Genomic DNA, 13612 nt, shown 5'->3' on the forward strand with positions numbered 1-13612 from the left:
CTGAAAGCCAAACTGGACAGGGTCCAATGTTTGAAGGTTCCCAATGTCTCTGCTAATGAATTCCATGATGACACACTCCATAACCTTGCAGACCAGGCTAGTCAGGCTTTTAGGACGATAGTTCCCAGGGTCTGTTGTGGCTCCACCTTTGTGAAGCGGGATAATGGTTGCTGTGCGCCACTCTATTGGTACGTAGCCTGTAGAGAGGCTGAGTTTGAACAGTGTGTTTAGGTGAGGGGTTAGTTATTTTGGAGCTCATGTAAGACACAACCTGGGGACACCGTCTGGTCTCACTGAAGCTGTATTTTTGGCTTTGGATACGGCTGTTTTAACCTGTGTGTCAGTGACTGCCAGGGCACTACATTCTTCTGGTATGGTTATGGGCCCTTTAGGGGGTGAGAGGGGGGTGATGTTTTCACTAAACCTGTCTGCCAGAATGTTGGCAATATCAGTCGGTTCAGTGTATTTTGTGCCATTCTGCACTAACTCAGAGCAGATCTGAGAGTTTCCACTTAGGTTCTTGACATAGCTAAAGAACGCTTTGTGGTTATCTTTGGAGTCCTTGGCAATTTTACTTTCGAAGCTAGCCTTGGATGATTTTATGAGGGATTGTAGTTTCTTGCTGATACTAATCAGGGATGTCTTTCTTTCTTGGGATATTACTCTTTTCTGCACTAGTTTCCTCCTTCTGTTGTATAGCTTGTTTATGGCAGGGGTCCACCAGAGTGGTTTCCTTTTCTAGGAGGAGTGTGTCAAGTAATTAGTGTTTGCTATGAGTTTTGAGCAAATGCTGGGCTGTGAAAAGAATGGTTTGAGTGCTTAAGTTGAAAGTTTGTCGGAAATGAAAGATAGAAATTAGCCCAAAATGGCCAATAAACTACTAACTTCTGGGATACAGCAAACAAGGCGCACAAATTTCAGAAAGAAACAGATCAAATAAGCAGGCACAATAAGCCTTTAACCAGAAATGCCCAGCTAAGAAGGGCAGAATCTAGCCTCTCCTCCCACAAGAGCGCAGACTACAAACCTTCTTAATGTAAAACAACTGGTTTGAAGCCCAAGTGCTTAAAGAATTTAATCAGGCTACTACCAAGCAGTAATAACAGTGACTGAGGTGTTTGAGCAGCCAGAAGGGGAAGAACAGGAATGAGGAGACAATGTCTACTCAACTCTCCCAAGAGGGAGGCTGAGGATCACATCGCCCAGCAATGTTTTTATGTAGAATAGGAACCTAGGAGAAAATTATCACCAAAAGGGAAACACGGTTGCCCCGTAAGACAATGTTCTAAGTGACACTTTCATATTACAACCATTACATGTCCCACCCTGGAGAACTTACATGCCTAAAGGCATGGGTTGCTTACTTATAGAACATAATGAAAATCCCCTGCTGATTGCCGTAGCACTATCAGCCCTCACCCACTTAGGAAAGAAGAGCAAAGATTACTGCAACCAACTAGCTGGTCAACATGCATGTAGCGCCCCAAATCACCATAAATAAAGCAGACAAAAACAGAAATGGAGGGAGAAAATACACCCATCCTTACTAAGGTTAAGGATATGGATTTGGATTTCCACAAGAATTAAGTAAATTAGAATACCTTGAAGCTTGTTGTATGTATACAGTTATGGTGTGCTTACATTCATTGTGCTTCATTTACTAAAACTTCAATAGATTTTTTTTCATTAGAAGAGCTGCACTGGCTTGTCAAAACCTGACGACCTTTTTTAACCAAGGAGTATATACAGTGGATATAAAAACTGTACACACCTGTTAGAATTCCAGGTTTTTGTGATAAAAAAATGAGACCACAATAAATCATTTCAAAACTTTTCCCACCTTTAATGTGACATATAACCTGTACAATTCAATTGAAAAAGAAACAAATCTGTTACGGAAAAAATATATATAAAAAAAAAAACGTACAATAAGCTGATTGCATAAGTGTGCACACCCTTAAACTAATACTTTCTTGAAGCACCTTTTGCTTTAAATTACAGCATTCAGTCTTGTGTACACACCTGCCATCAATTAAAGAGACTGATTAACCCCAAATAAAGTTCAGCTATCCTAGTAGGACTTTCCTGACATTTACTCAGTTGTCTGCTACAGCAAAAGCCATGGTTTGCAGAGAGCTTACAAAGCATTAAAGGGATCTCATTGTTGAAAGGTATCAGTCAGAAGGGTACAAAAAAATTTCCACAGCATTGCATATACCATGGAACACAGTGAAGACAGGCATCAAAAAGTGGAGAAAATATGGGACAACAATGATGTTGCAAAGAACTGGACGTCCCTCCAAAACTGATGAAAATACAAGATGGAAACTGGTTAGGGAGGTTGCCAAGAGACCTACAGCAGCACTGAAGGAGCTGCAAGAATTTCTAGCAAGTATTGATTGTGTACTACATCTGACAACAATCTCCTGTATTCTCCATATGTCTGGCCTATGGGGTAGGGTTGCAAGACGGAAGACTTTTCTTATACAAAAAAAATCCAGGCCCGGCTAAAATTTGTAAAACAATACACAAAGTCTCCCAAAAGCATGTGGGAAATGTGTTATGGTCTGATGAGACCAAGGTTGAACTTTTTGGCCACAATTCCAAAAGCACGTTTGGTGCAAAAACAACACTTTGCATCACCAAAAGAACTCCATCTCCACGGTGAAGCATGGTGGTGGCAGCATCATGCTTTGGGGTTGCTTTTCTTCAGCTGGAACTGGGGCTTTAGTAAAGGTGGAGGGAATTATGAACAGTTCAGTCACCTTTGGCCCAAAACCTTCAGGCATCTGCTAGAAATCTGCAGATGAAGAGGAATTTCACCATTCAACACGACAATGACCCCAAGCATACATCCAAATCAACAAAACAATGGCTTCACCAGAAGAAGATTAAAGTTTTGGAATGGCCCAGCCCAGACCTAAATCCAATAGAAAATCTGTGGGGATACCTGAAGAGGGTTGTGCACAAGAGATGCCCTCGCTACATGACAGATTTGGAGCTCTTTTGCAAGGAAGAGTTGGCAAATATTGTCAAGATGTGCCATGCTGATAGACTCCTACCCAAGAAGGCTGAATGCTGTAATTAAAGCAAAAGGTGCTTCAACAAAACCAGCTTATTGTACATTTTTTATTTTTTCCCTAACAGATTTGCTCGCTTTTTCAATTGAATTGCGCAGGTTACAGATCACATTAAAGGTAGGGAAAGTTTTGAAAATATTTATTGTGGTCTCATTTTTTTATACCCAAAAACCTGGCATTTTAACAGGGGCGTGTACACTTTTTATATCCACTGTATAGCTTTAATGCTAATGAGCAACATGTAGTGATTTGCATTTCATTTGGGACATGCTAGCTCAGAAGAATTAATTTTGAATATATACCGCAGTATGAGCAGAACAAACACCTTGTGCCTCTCCTGTATTTATTTTTTTTTTAATTTATTTTCATTAACTAGGATACGATGCACTTCTGAATGGACCATTTTTATGTTCAAACCAAAAAAAGTATTAAAGGACATGTGCCATTTGCACATCACTTCAAATAAATAGAAGTTATAAGCCGCAGTGGTAGAGTGATAGCGTTGTTGCCTCACAGCAAGAGGTTCTCCTGTTCGATTCACGGCTGGAGTGCCTTCTGCTCCCCGCAGTCGAGTGGCCTCCGAAAGACATGCGTGAATGGGCATGCCTTCGCTGAAGGTTGGGCGTCGGGCTGGCAACTCGGCACCATAAAAAAATCTACTGCCAATCATTAGCGGACCGGAGTACCGCTGTGGCGACCCCTAACCGGAAAAAGCCGAAATGACAAAATGAAGTTAAACAATCATATACAATATAAAGGGCAAGGTGTAAACAGTTTGGAAAAGAAACAATTTTAGTAATATTTCTTGTAGTATCTTGACAGCCGGCAAATATCTTCATGGTCTGAAAACTAGGAAAATAACTGCCAACACTAAATGAATATGTCTGTAGAAGGCAATAAATATATTTACATTCGACTTTGAAGATGGCTGTACATTGAGTAACATCTTAATTCTAGCTCTCCCAGTGTGAAAAAAGAAACTCAGCAGAGAAAGCCAGTGGAATTATATTTGTGTGTAAATTTCAGTAACTGGCTAGTATGTGCACTGCCTGGATGCAAGGAAAAAACAAATACAGAGGAACTGGAAGAAAATCAGCTACAAAAAGTGAGGAAAAAACACTACCTGGGAAGAATACTGTAGCTGTTCAGCAAAAAGCAGTGCAAGCTACAGACATGACTTCTAGTAACCTAGAGGAAAGTATAAAACAACTGCACACAGATCTGATTACAACAAACGAAATACTGATGGAATATATAGACTCAAACAACAAAATGCTGAAAAAATGTAAGAAGTTTTAAACAGATATTCAGATTAGGCCGTAAAACAGCAAAAATTAGAGGTTGAAAAAAGAAAAGCTTGTCTCAATCTGAGACTACTCAAGAAGATATGTTACAAAAGATAATAAATTTACATGACAGAGCACGTAGGGAAAACCAGAGATTTTGTGCTGTTCCAGAGAAGCTGGAAGGAACAGACTGTATTAATTTTATGAAAGCACAAATAAGGAACTGGACTAGTATTCCACAGCAGGAGTTGTTAACTGAAAGGGCACATCGCGTGCATGCTCCAAACCTGGCTATGAAAAAGCAACAAACTTTTAATAGTAAGCATGCAATCCTACCAGCAGAAGGAGTTGATTCTGACAAACTGTGGCAGAAGGACAAAGTACCAGAAGTGGGAGACAGCAAAGTATTTGTGGAAAATGATTACTCACTGTACACCAGACAGAAGACGAACAAATTTATTCCACTATTCAGGGAATGTTGACAAGCAGGCATGAGACTCAAACTGCTGTACCCAGCTATCTTCAAAATATTCTTTCCTGGAGGGACAACATTTTTGGACGCAGTACATGCTGAGGAGGAAATACAAAAGTTTGTCCAACAAAAAGTGAGATATGAAACAGGAGATTCAGCTACTTGTTGTTCTGGTAATAAAGGCCTTTTCCAATGTTTCAATGGAAAATGCTTGAGAGAAGGAAAAAAGCAAAATAGTTGACTAGAAGAATCAACAGTATATTGGAAATGAAGCAGAGACAGGATTTGGGTGATGGAGATGAACAGGACTAAAACCAGTAACTTGGAAACTGACAAATGTGGGATTACAAAATAATTATATTTGTGAAACATGACAAAAAAAGAAAATCTTAAAACGTTGGACTTTTTTGAATATGTTAAATTTGTAGGTGACCCTAATGCGTATGCCCTACTTCATGTCATTAATATTCAGAAAAATACTTAGGAGAGGGGAGGAGGATCGAGAAAGTTAAAAACAGGTCAAACAAAATTTTTTCTTAATAGTAGGTTTCCTCCGGGTGGTCCGATTTCCTCCCACATCCCAAAGACATGCTGTAGGTGGATTGCACACTGTAAATTGGCCCTAGGTGTGAGTTTGTGCATATGTGTGCCTTCTGTGTACAGTTGGGCACTGGGCTGGCAACTCGACACTGTAAAACTCCACTGCCAATCATGAGCGGACAGGTGATCCGCTGTGGCGACCCCTAACCGGGAAAATCCAAAAGAAGTGGTAGTAGTAGTAATATTTTTATAGAGCATGATTTCCTTCTTTTGCTTTAACAGTTCCAAAGTTTGCTGTCGATATTTTAACATATGGAACTGACAGTTGAGAGCTCTGACAGCTAAGGTTGCAGACGTTTAAAGTTTTTTTTTACCCCATCTGTCCAGAGCTCTGGCATCCTTATCAGAAGGTGTAGGATTATTTGCAGAATGAGCCCTAGCTCTCTTAGGTCCCTGTGTAATGACCTCCAGGTCTGCAGCAGGATTTCTGTACAGGTATTTGTGAGAGTCTGGCACTCTAATACCTGTCTGGTTTACTGGGAGCAGGTGGGAGGGCATCTGTGGTTAAACTGGATTCATGGAAATCATCATCCACCTCTTCTAAAATAGGGAGGATGGCAATGGGTCTGTGCTGGGGTAGGTCTAGGAATTCTCTTAGCCTTTGCTTAGACTGATGGAAATTCTGAGATTCCCACTGCAAATGTTCCCTGAGGGTGTGGAGCATTTCCCCAAAGGAGAGGTCTTCTGGTTGGGAGGCAGAAAGGATGGATTCCTCTGCATCTGAATCCTCATAAGCAGTTAAAGTTGTTGTTCCTCTTCAAAATCTGAATAATCTGATTCCTCAGAAACTTGCTCTGTCAATAGTTCAGGAGAAGGGTGTCTTTTCCTTTCAGAAGTTGTGGCTTGACTGGCCCTGATAAGGGAAATAAGATCCTCCGTCATCTTAAGTATTTGGGCCTGGGGTGGAGGGGCAGGAGTAAGATGGTGGCTAGAAGTAGATTTTCTAGGGATGGCCTGGCTTCTAGGCCTAAGAGTATTCATTGGTCTGAGAGAAACGGTAGTCAGGTGTGAAGACGTCGGTTTCTGACTAGAATCAGTAGTGCGAAAGACCTCCTCGGAAGATGGTGCCTGCGTTGCGGCTCTAGACCCAACCGAGGCAGAGAGAACCAAAGGCTCTGAAGACGAAGAAGATTTCTGCGGCATACCGGACTCCGAAAGGGTCTCAGTAGAGGCCTGCATAGCTAACACATTGGGCATCAGGGGCTGCAAAAGCATCTCATTGAATTCCGGAGAACTGATGAACTGCTTAACGGAAGAGTTGTCGGAAGGCTTATCCTTGTGTGGTCTGTCTCTAGCTTTATTCCTCCACTTTTATGGAGGCTCTACAGATTGTTGGCTGACTGACGCGATTTGTGAAGACTGAGAACGAAAATACCTGCTTAGAAAAAGAGCTCTATGACGAATGGTTCTTGGTGTTAAAGAGGGCACAGAACTGGCAATCGGTGACGTCGTGGTCTGGGCCTAAACAAGTGACACAGTATGAATGGAAGTCTCAGTGTGGGATCTGTTTTCCACAGGCAAGACAATTGTTAACTTTTTCGGACATTGGTTAGTGCAAGAAAGAGAGATCCCCAACGGGGTACTTAGCTTTAGACGTTTTCATGATCCAAGCTCTGGTAGCGACTGACCCGCACACCTGCGAACTGCTTCGGCTATGTGCTCCATGGCAAGAAAGACTGATATAAATGCATCAGTTGTCTTGCTTTTTAGACCTGATGTCAGTCTACAGGCGACAGCAGCTGACGCAGAAAAACACTGACTCTGGTATTCAGGCCGGCCAAGTGCTACCACAGCAGGGATAACCCACAAGTGATGACTGCAACAGTGAAATATGAGGAACATCAGAAGGAGATTCAGCTACTTGTTGTTCTGGTAATAAAGGCCTTCTCCAATGTTTCGATGGAAAATGCTTGAGAGAAGGAAAAAAAGCACAAGAGTTGACTAGAAGAATCAAGAATATGTTGGAAATGAAGCAGAGACAGGATCTGGGTGATGGAGATTAACAGGAATAAAACCAGTAACTTGGAAATTGACAAATGTGGGATTAAAAATAATAATTATATTTCTGAAACAGGACAGAGAAAGAAAATCTGAAAATACTGGACTTTTTTTGACTATGTTAAACTTGTGGGTGACAAAAGCATATGCCCTACTTCATGTCATTAATATTCAGAAAAATACTTAGGAGAGGGGAGGAGGATGGAGAAAGTTAAAAGCAAGTTAAACAACATTTTTTCTTAATAGTAATATTTTTACAGAACATGATTCCCTTTGCATGCTATAGTAATGTTTGGTCAGTTATTTTTAGCTTTAATGTGGATACTAATGTAAACAGGTGCTCCTGTTTTTTTCTCTCCTTGTTCAGTTTACTGCAATGTAAGAAAATTCTGGTCAAAAGAGCATGACAAAAGAAAAAATGTTGATGTAATTTTTCTCATTCTTGCATGACTAGATCAAGGCCCTTAGCTTGATTTAGTAACAAGTTTTAACAGAAAGCAAGTAAATGAAAAAGAACATTCAATATTATAAAGCTTTTTTCCAAGTAAATAAAAATATGCTTAGTCACACAACTCAGTATCTGCTTCTCATGTCTCCATGGAGACAATCTGAGAAAGAGAAATGGCTAGAGATAATGTTTTCTGAAAGCATTAAAGTGTTTTTCCATCTGGAAGAGCTATAAAGATAAGACAAAACCTGACAACACTTCGTAGAAGCACAGGCTGTACCATTCTTCTTGGCATGGGTAACCTGTCTTTTAAGTTAACCCAAGTCTGAGACTGGGGCTGTCAGTTTGGGACACTTGTTTCTATTAGGATAGTGAAACTAACATTTTAATATGTACATAGTTTTGGGTGTCAGTATTAAGTTAATAGGCGGTATTGTGTATGTTTTTCTGTTGAAGGGTTTTCAATAAAAAAAAAAAAGGTTTGCAAGATGTGACATAGGCTCACATGGATGGGACAAGAAACAACTGTAGAAATGATCAACCTGCCAAACAGTGCATGTATGTAACATAAAAGCTGGAACTAGACACTTAAGAAAGCTGTTATAAATAAAGATGGGAATAACTTTTAACACAATGATGCTTTCTGTAATGTCTTTTAATGTCAATGGTCTCAAAGATAAATACAAAAAAGAAAGAGTAGTAAACTAGATTAAAAATGTAGAGTGCAAATAGTTATGCTACAGAAGCACTTGGAAAAAACAGAACATGTGAATTTGATAAAGAAAGGCTTTCAGGATGGTTATTCAGTGGAAAACCTGTGACAAAGGAAAAGAGAAGTACTTATATTAGTTGCAAGAGGAGCTCCAAGAGTTATAGAAGAGGATAGAAAAAGATAATAATGGTAGATTTGCAGTACTAATAGGCTATTGGCAAGGGTGGAGAATTTCACTGGTAGGCAGTTATATTCCACCTAAAACTGCTATAATGGTACTTAAGAAACTTCTGGGAGAAATAATCACCTTTCAGCACAGAATATTACTTACAGGTGAGGACAGGAATTTGATTTGCAGCAGTGAAGTTGTGTCTGAGGCCCAAAAGTGAAAATAAAACAGAGGAGGGTAGATTTTTGAAGAAATTTATGGAAATATTTGGCATGGAATATGTAAATTCAGTAATAGGAGTTCAGAATTAATTTACATATTACTCCCCAAGATAAAAAAAAAAAACTGGGCTAGGCTAGACAGAATTTATATTTCACAAGAACATGTGCATTTAACTTGAAATCTTGATAAGCATCCAATATCTATTTCAGATCAAAGCATCAATAATAACTAAAACAAAAAGGGTCTACTTTAGATCGATGAAAGATCAATATGGCGAACGCTCACGAGTGGAAATTCAGCAACTCAATATTTAATTTTTTGGATCGCAGTACAGTGAAGATCGGAATATTTGCCCTTTCCTCACTGTAGTGTGATTTCAGAGTTGGAATATATATTTAGTGGGGGGTGTGAGGGGTGCAGCCCCTCACAATAGCGATTTCAAATTTATGCATTTCCGCTCATGTGATGTTCGACATTTTGATTTTTCGTCAATATAATAAAGACCCAAACAAAAACAGAGGGCAATGAAATAAAAGAGACACTAGCACTTTTTTTACTATCTGTTGAAAATAAAGTAATTTAAGGAATGGGTAGTGGAAATTATTCAGGAGCTATTAAAGATAAAAAATTTCTTCTGAAAAATATAGCTAGGGAGTAGGATAAAATTAAGTGTAGTTTAAAAATAGGGTGGAAATAAAAGAAAGGGAGATATGATTAATAAGCAACACGAATTATTTAAAGGGACTGGCAAATATCAAAGTACTACAGAATAGGGGGAATCGTACAGAACAAGAGGAGGCACAACTGCAGAATTCTTAACAGAAAATAAGGGATTATCTTGCCAATATGCATAAATTTAAAAAGACTACTGTTTTTTTGATAATTCTAGAACACAAAAAAAGTTTAGCACAATGAATCAGGCAACAAAAAGTAGAAAGGGCTGTTGCCAAGCTTAGGGAGCCTATAATAAGAGATCCTTTAGAGGTATTTGAAATATTTCGGAAATTCTATCAACATCTGTATAAAGCAGAGAAATATGGTAATCGAGAAAAGGTACTAATGGAAATGTTTATGGCAAAATTAAATAAGCCAAGGTTAGAGCTGGATGAGGCTTAATTACTTACAGTTAGGATAGGAGAAGATGAGATAAAAATGGTGACTTATAACCAATCCACAGGAAAGTCCCTAGGAATAAGTAGCATTCCTGTGGAAGTTTGGAAGCTAGGAGGAAAAAAACTGATTAAGATCTGGAAGGTATTGTTTAACAGTATTGTAAGAGGAGGAGAAGTACCAACAACCTGGAATAAAGTGGGGGTAGCCGTAATACCTAAAGAGGGTAAAGACCCATCAGACCCAGCTTCATACAGGCCCATTTCAACACTAAATCATAATTATAAAGTGCTTATGTCTATAATGGCTTAAAGAATGGCAAAAGCGATGCCAAAATTGATAGATATGGATCATTGTGGTTTTGTGGAGGGGAGGCAAACATTTGACAACATTAACGGAACACTGATGATCCTGAGGAATGCAGGATGCAAGAAAAAAAAACACTGTTGTTGGTGGGTCTTGATGCAAAGAAAGCATCTGCCAGAATAAGGTGGGACTTTACCGGCAGGGCAACAGAAGCATTTGCATTTCCTGATAATATTATAAGGTTGATTAGGAGGATATATGAGGGATCGGAGGCAAAAATTAAAGTGGACGGATTCCCCTCTGATAATTTCTGCTTGAGCAGAGGAACCAGGCAGGGGGTGTTCTCCCCCCCCCCCCCTGTTATGTGCATTAATATTTAGAACCACTGGCAAAGAAAATAAGAGACTCAAATCTTCAAGGACATAATTGGTATGGTAGTCAGGAAAATCTGGCTCTATTTACGGGTCTATATTATGAGAACAAAAGGCGTAAACAGCGAACGCATGTTGAGCAACACCAAATGAGCGAAAACCGGAAATATCGAATCCAGAAAAAAACAAAACCAAATGTCTGTTTTATGCAGGGAGGCAAGCCCACCTGCACCCCCCCTACTTAAATATTCCAACTCCGAGATCACACTACATTGAAGTGAAGGGAAGAATTTCCTTACAGCGATTTCCGTTTACGCACGCAACATTTTCCGTTTTTGACCATTTGGTGTCACCCAAATGGTGTTCACGGTTTTCGTGTTTCGATTGGATAATATAGACCCCTATTTACAGATGATATTATTTTATACATAATCAAACCAGAAAATGACATTTCAGTGTTCTGAAACATTTTGAGACAGTTTCAGATCTTAAAATCAGTCTGGTGTGGTAGTTAAGAATATGTGGGAAAAGACTAAAGAAAAGATAATACAAAAATGGAGAAATTGGAAGCTCTTTTATATGGATATGGATAGCAAGATGCAAGCAGTTAAAATATCTTTAATCCCTTTAGTCTTATATACAGGTCAGGCATATTTTTAGCAACCAGAGGAGAAATTGTGGATAGCAATTAATAAAGAGCTGAAAGATTTCATCTGGGAGTGGAAGATGGCAAGAGTCAAGTGGGATAAGTTGATTCTTCCAACAGAACAAGCGGATTGAGCTTAACGAACACTATATTAGGATTTTAAGAAGTATACTAGAAAGTTAAATTTAAATTATGTATTGAAAGATGTTAAAATGTTGAAATCAATGTATGTGAAACCTACTGGTTACAGCTCTGCCTTATTATACACTATTAAAGTGTTTGAAATGTCATGTGAGAAATGGTAATAAAAGTAAAAATTGTTTTGCAATTTAACTAATGCTGAAAGGAAGGCTTTAAAGGAACGTGAAGACAATAAAATATTATGATAATGAAAAGTGATAAAGGGGTTACATTATTTATTATTTTATTTATTTATTTACATTTGTTGACTGGGAGAGTCCGACTGGACACAGGTCTGTTTTCAGCGGAGGCCTGGGGAGAAAAGCTCCACAATAAGTATTATTTGCATTATACAGTTAAAAAACATAGCATTTAAATATAGACATTAGTCCAGTTAAGGACGCAAGACAAGAGGAAAACAGATGTAAAACAGCTGTAGAACATAGTACAATTTTTACATTAGTTTTAATGGAACAAAATTGTTATGTTGAGAAAATGGAAAGTATGCTTAGCAGCAACGATGACTACAAGTTGGCCCATATTGCTGAGTTTTAGGATGATTTATTCAGTTTTGATAGTCTTATGACTGTGTACTTAAGACTGTGAAATGTATGACTTTTGTAATATAGAAGCAATTAAGATAGGGACCCTGTTTGGAATTTTAAAAGTTTACAATAATCCTCCATTCTGGCCAATTGTTGCAGCACCTAATTGTATCACAGAGGGGATTTTCTTGGTGACTGACTCAAGACTATATCCTTTAGTTAAAAAGCTGGATTCCTTATTTAAAGGATTCATGGCATTTTTTTTTTGATAAAATTAAGTTGTATTAATGATTTTGACTCAAGGAGACATTCAGTATTTACTGTTGATGTTGTTTCCTTGTTTATGTCTATTCCCCATGATGATGGAATTGATTATGTGAGAGATTTTGGGGGGGGGGGTTCGAATTTGTTGTGAACTGATAGATATTTTGTTTATTAATTTTTTGTTTAACAAAAAGATTATAAGCAAATAAAAGGGATCACCATGGGGTCACCGGCGGCCCCTTCTTTTGCTAATGTGGTGATAGGATGGTGGGAACACACATTATATAATTCAGTGATGATACAATTCCACGTTCTTTATTAAAAAAGATTTGTGGATGATTTGTATTTCATTGTTAAAGGGGACCTGATGAAAGATAACCAGTTTTTGGACATTTTGAATTTACGTTCAGGATTTTTAAAGTTTGTAATTGGGGAAGTAGGGATGAATGTTAATTGTATGTGAGTTTAGAATGGAACAACGTGACAAATAGTTTTGTAAGTAGGGTACATAGAAAAAAGACCTTCACTAACAGTTACTTACATTACAAGAGTCAACACTCTCGATTTATAAAGAGCATACACAAAAAAGGCAGTTAATTAGGGCTATTTGTATGCCAAATGAAGACAGCCAACGTATGGAAGAATTTGAGTTTATTATAGTTCTATTCTATAGTTCTATTCTATCTATAGTTATAGTTAAGAGTAGGGGATATGAAGAAAATTTTTAAAGAGAATTAGCGGATATAGTCCTTAGTAAAAGGAATGATTATCCTCCTCCTACATTAAAGGTTTCTTTTTAGAGTTTGAAACATAATAAAGACCCTGGTGAAATAACCGGGTTGGTGTGTAGCTTAGAGATGACCACTGATAGTGGGCCTATACGTGATATTATAAAGAACATTTGGAAAATATTGGAGGGTAAATCAGGAATTATATAAAAGACGGTAGGATACTACCCCCATTTTGTATATAAAAATAATTATAATATGAAAATATTCTTTAAGAAACAGGTCTGATCTTCTTAATATTTATAAACCTAATGGTATATATAGGTATGGATGTTGCAATACATGCAGATTTATTTTCGAAGGAGCTTATATTTAGTTATCTTATACTATTAGGCTCCCAGGGAATTTTGTTGTAAAAGTAGAAGAGTGGTTTACATAGGAGTATGTACTGGTTGCACGGCCTTCTATGTAGGCA

General features: G+C 38.3%; 1 protein-coding gene across 3 annotated transcripts in view; it reads right to left on the reverse strand.

Moving 5' to 3' along the window:
• The window catches only part of ZNF451 (zinc finger protein 451), a 1506235-nt gene that overhangs the window by 72567 nt on the left and 1420056 nt on the right, over nucleotides 1–13612 (reverse strand). The window lies entirely within an intron of this gene.

This window comes from Protopterus annectens, chromosome 2.part1 (genome assembly GCF_019279795.1).
Source record: "Protopterus annectens isolate FY-2018-M chromosome 2.part1, PAN1.0, whole genome shotgun sequence".
In the NCBI taxonomy this organism is placed as follows: domain Eukaryota; kingdom Metazoa; phylum Chordata; order Ceratodontiformes; family Protopteridae; genus Protopterus; species Protopterus annectens.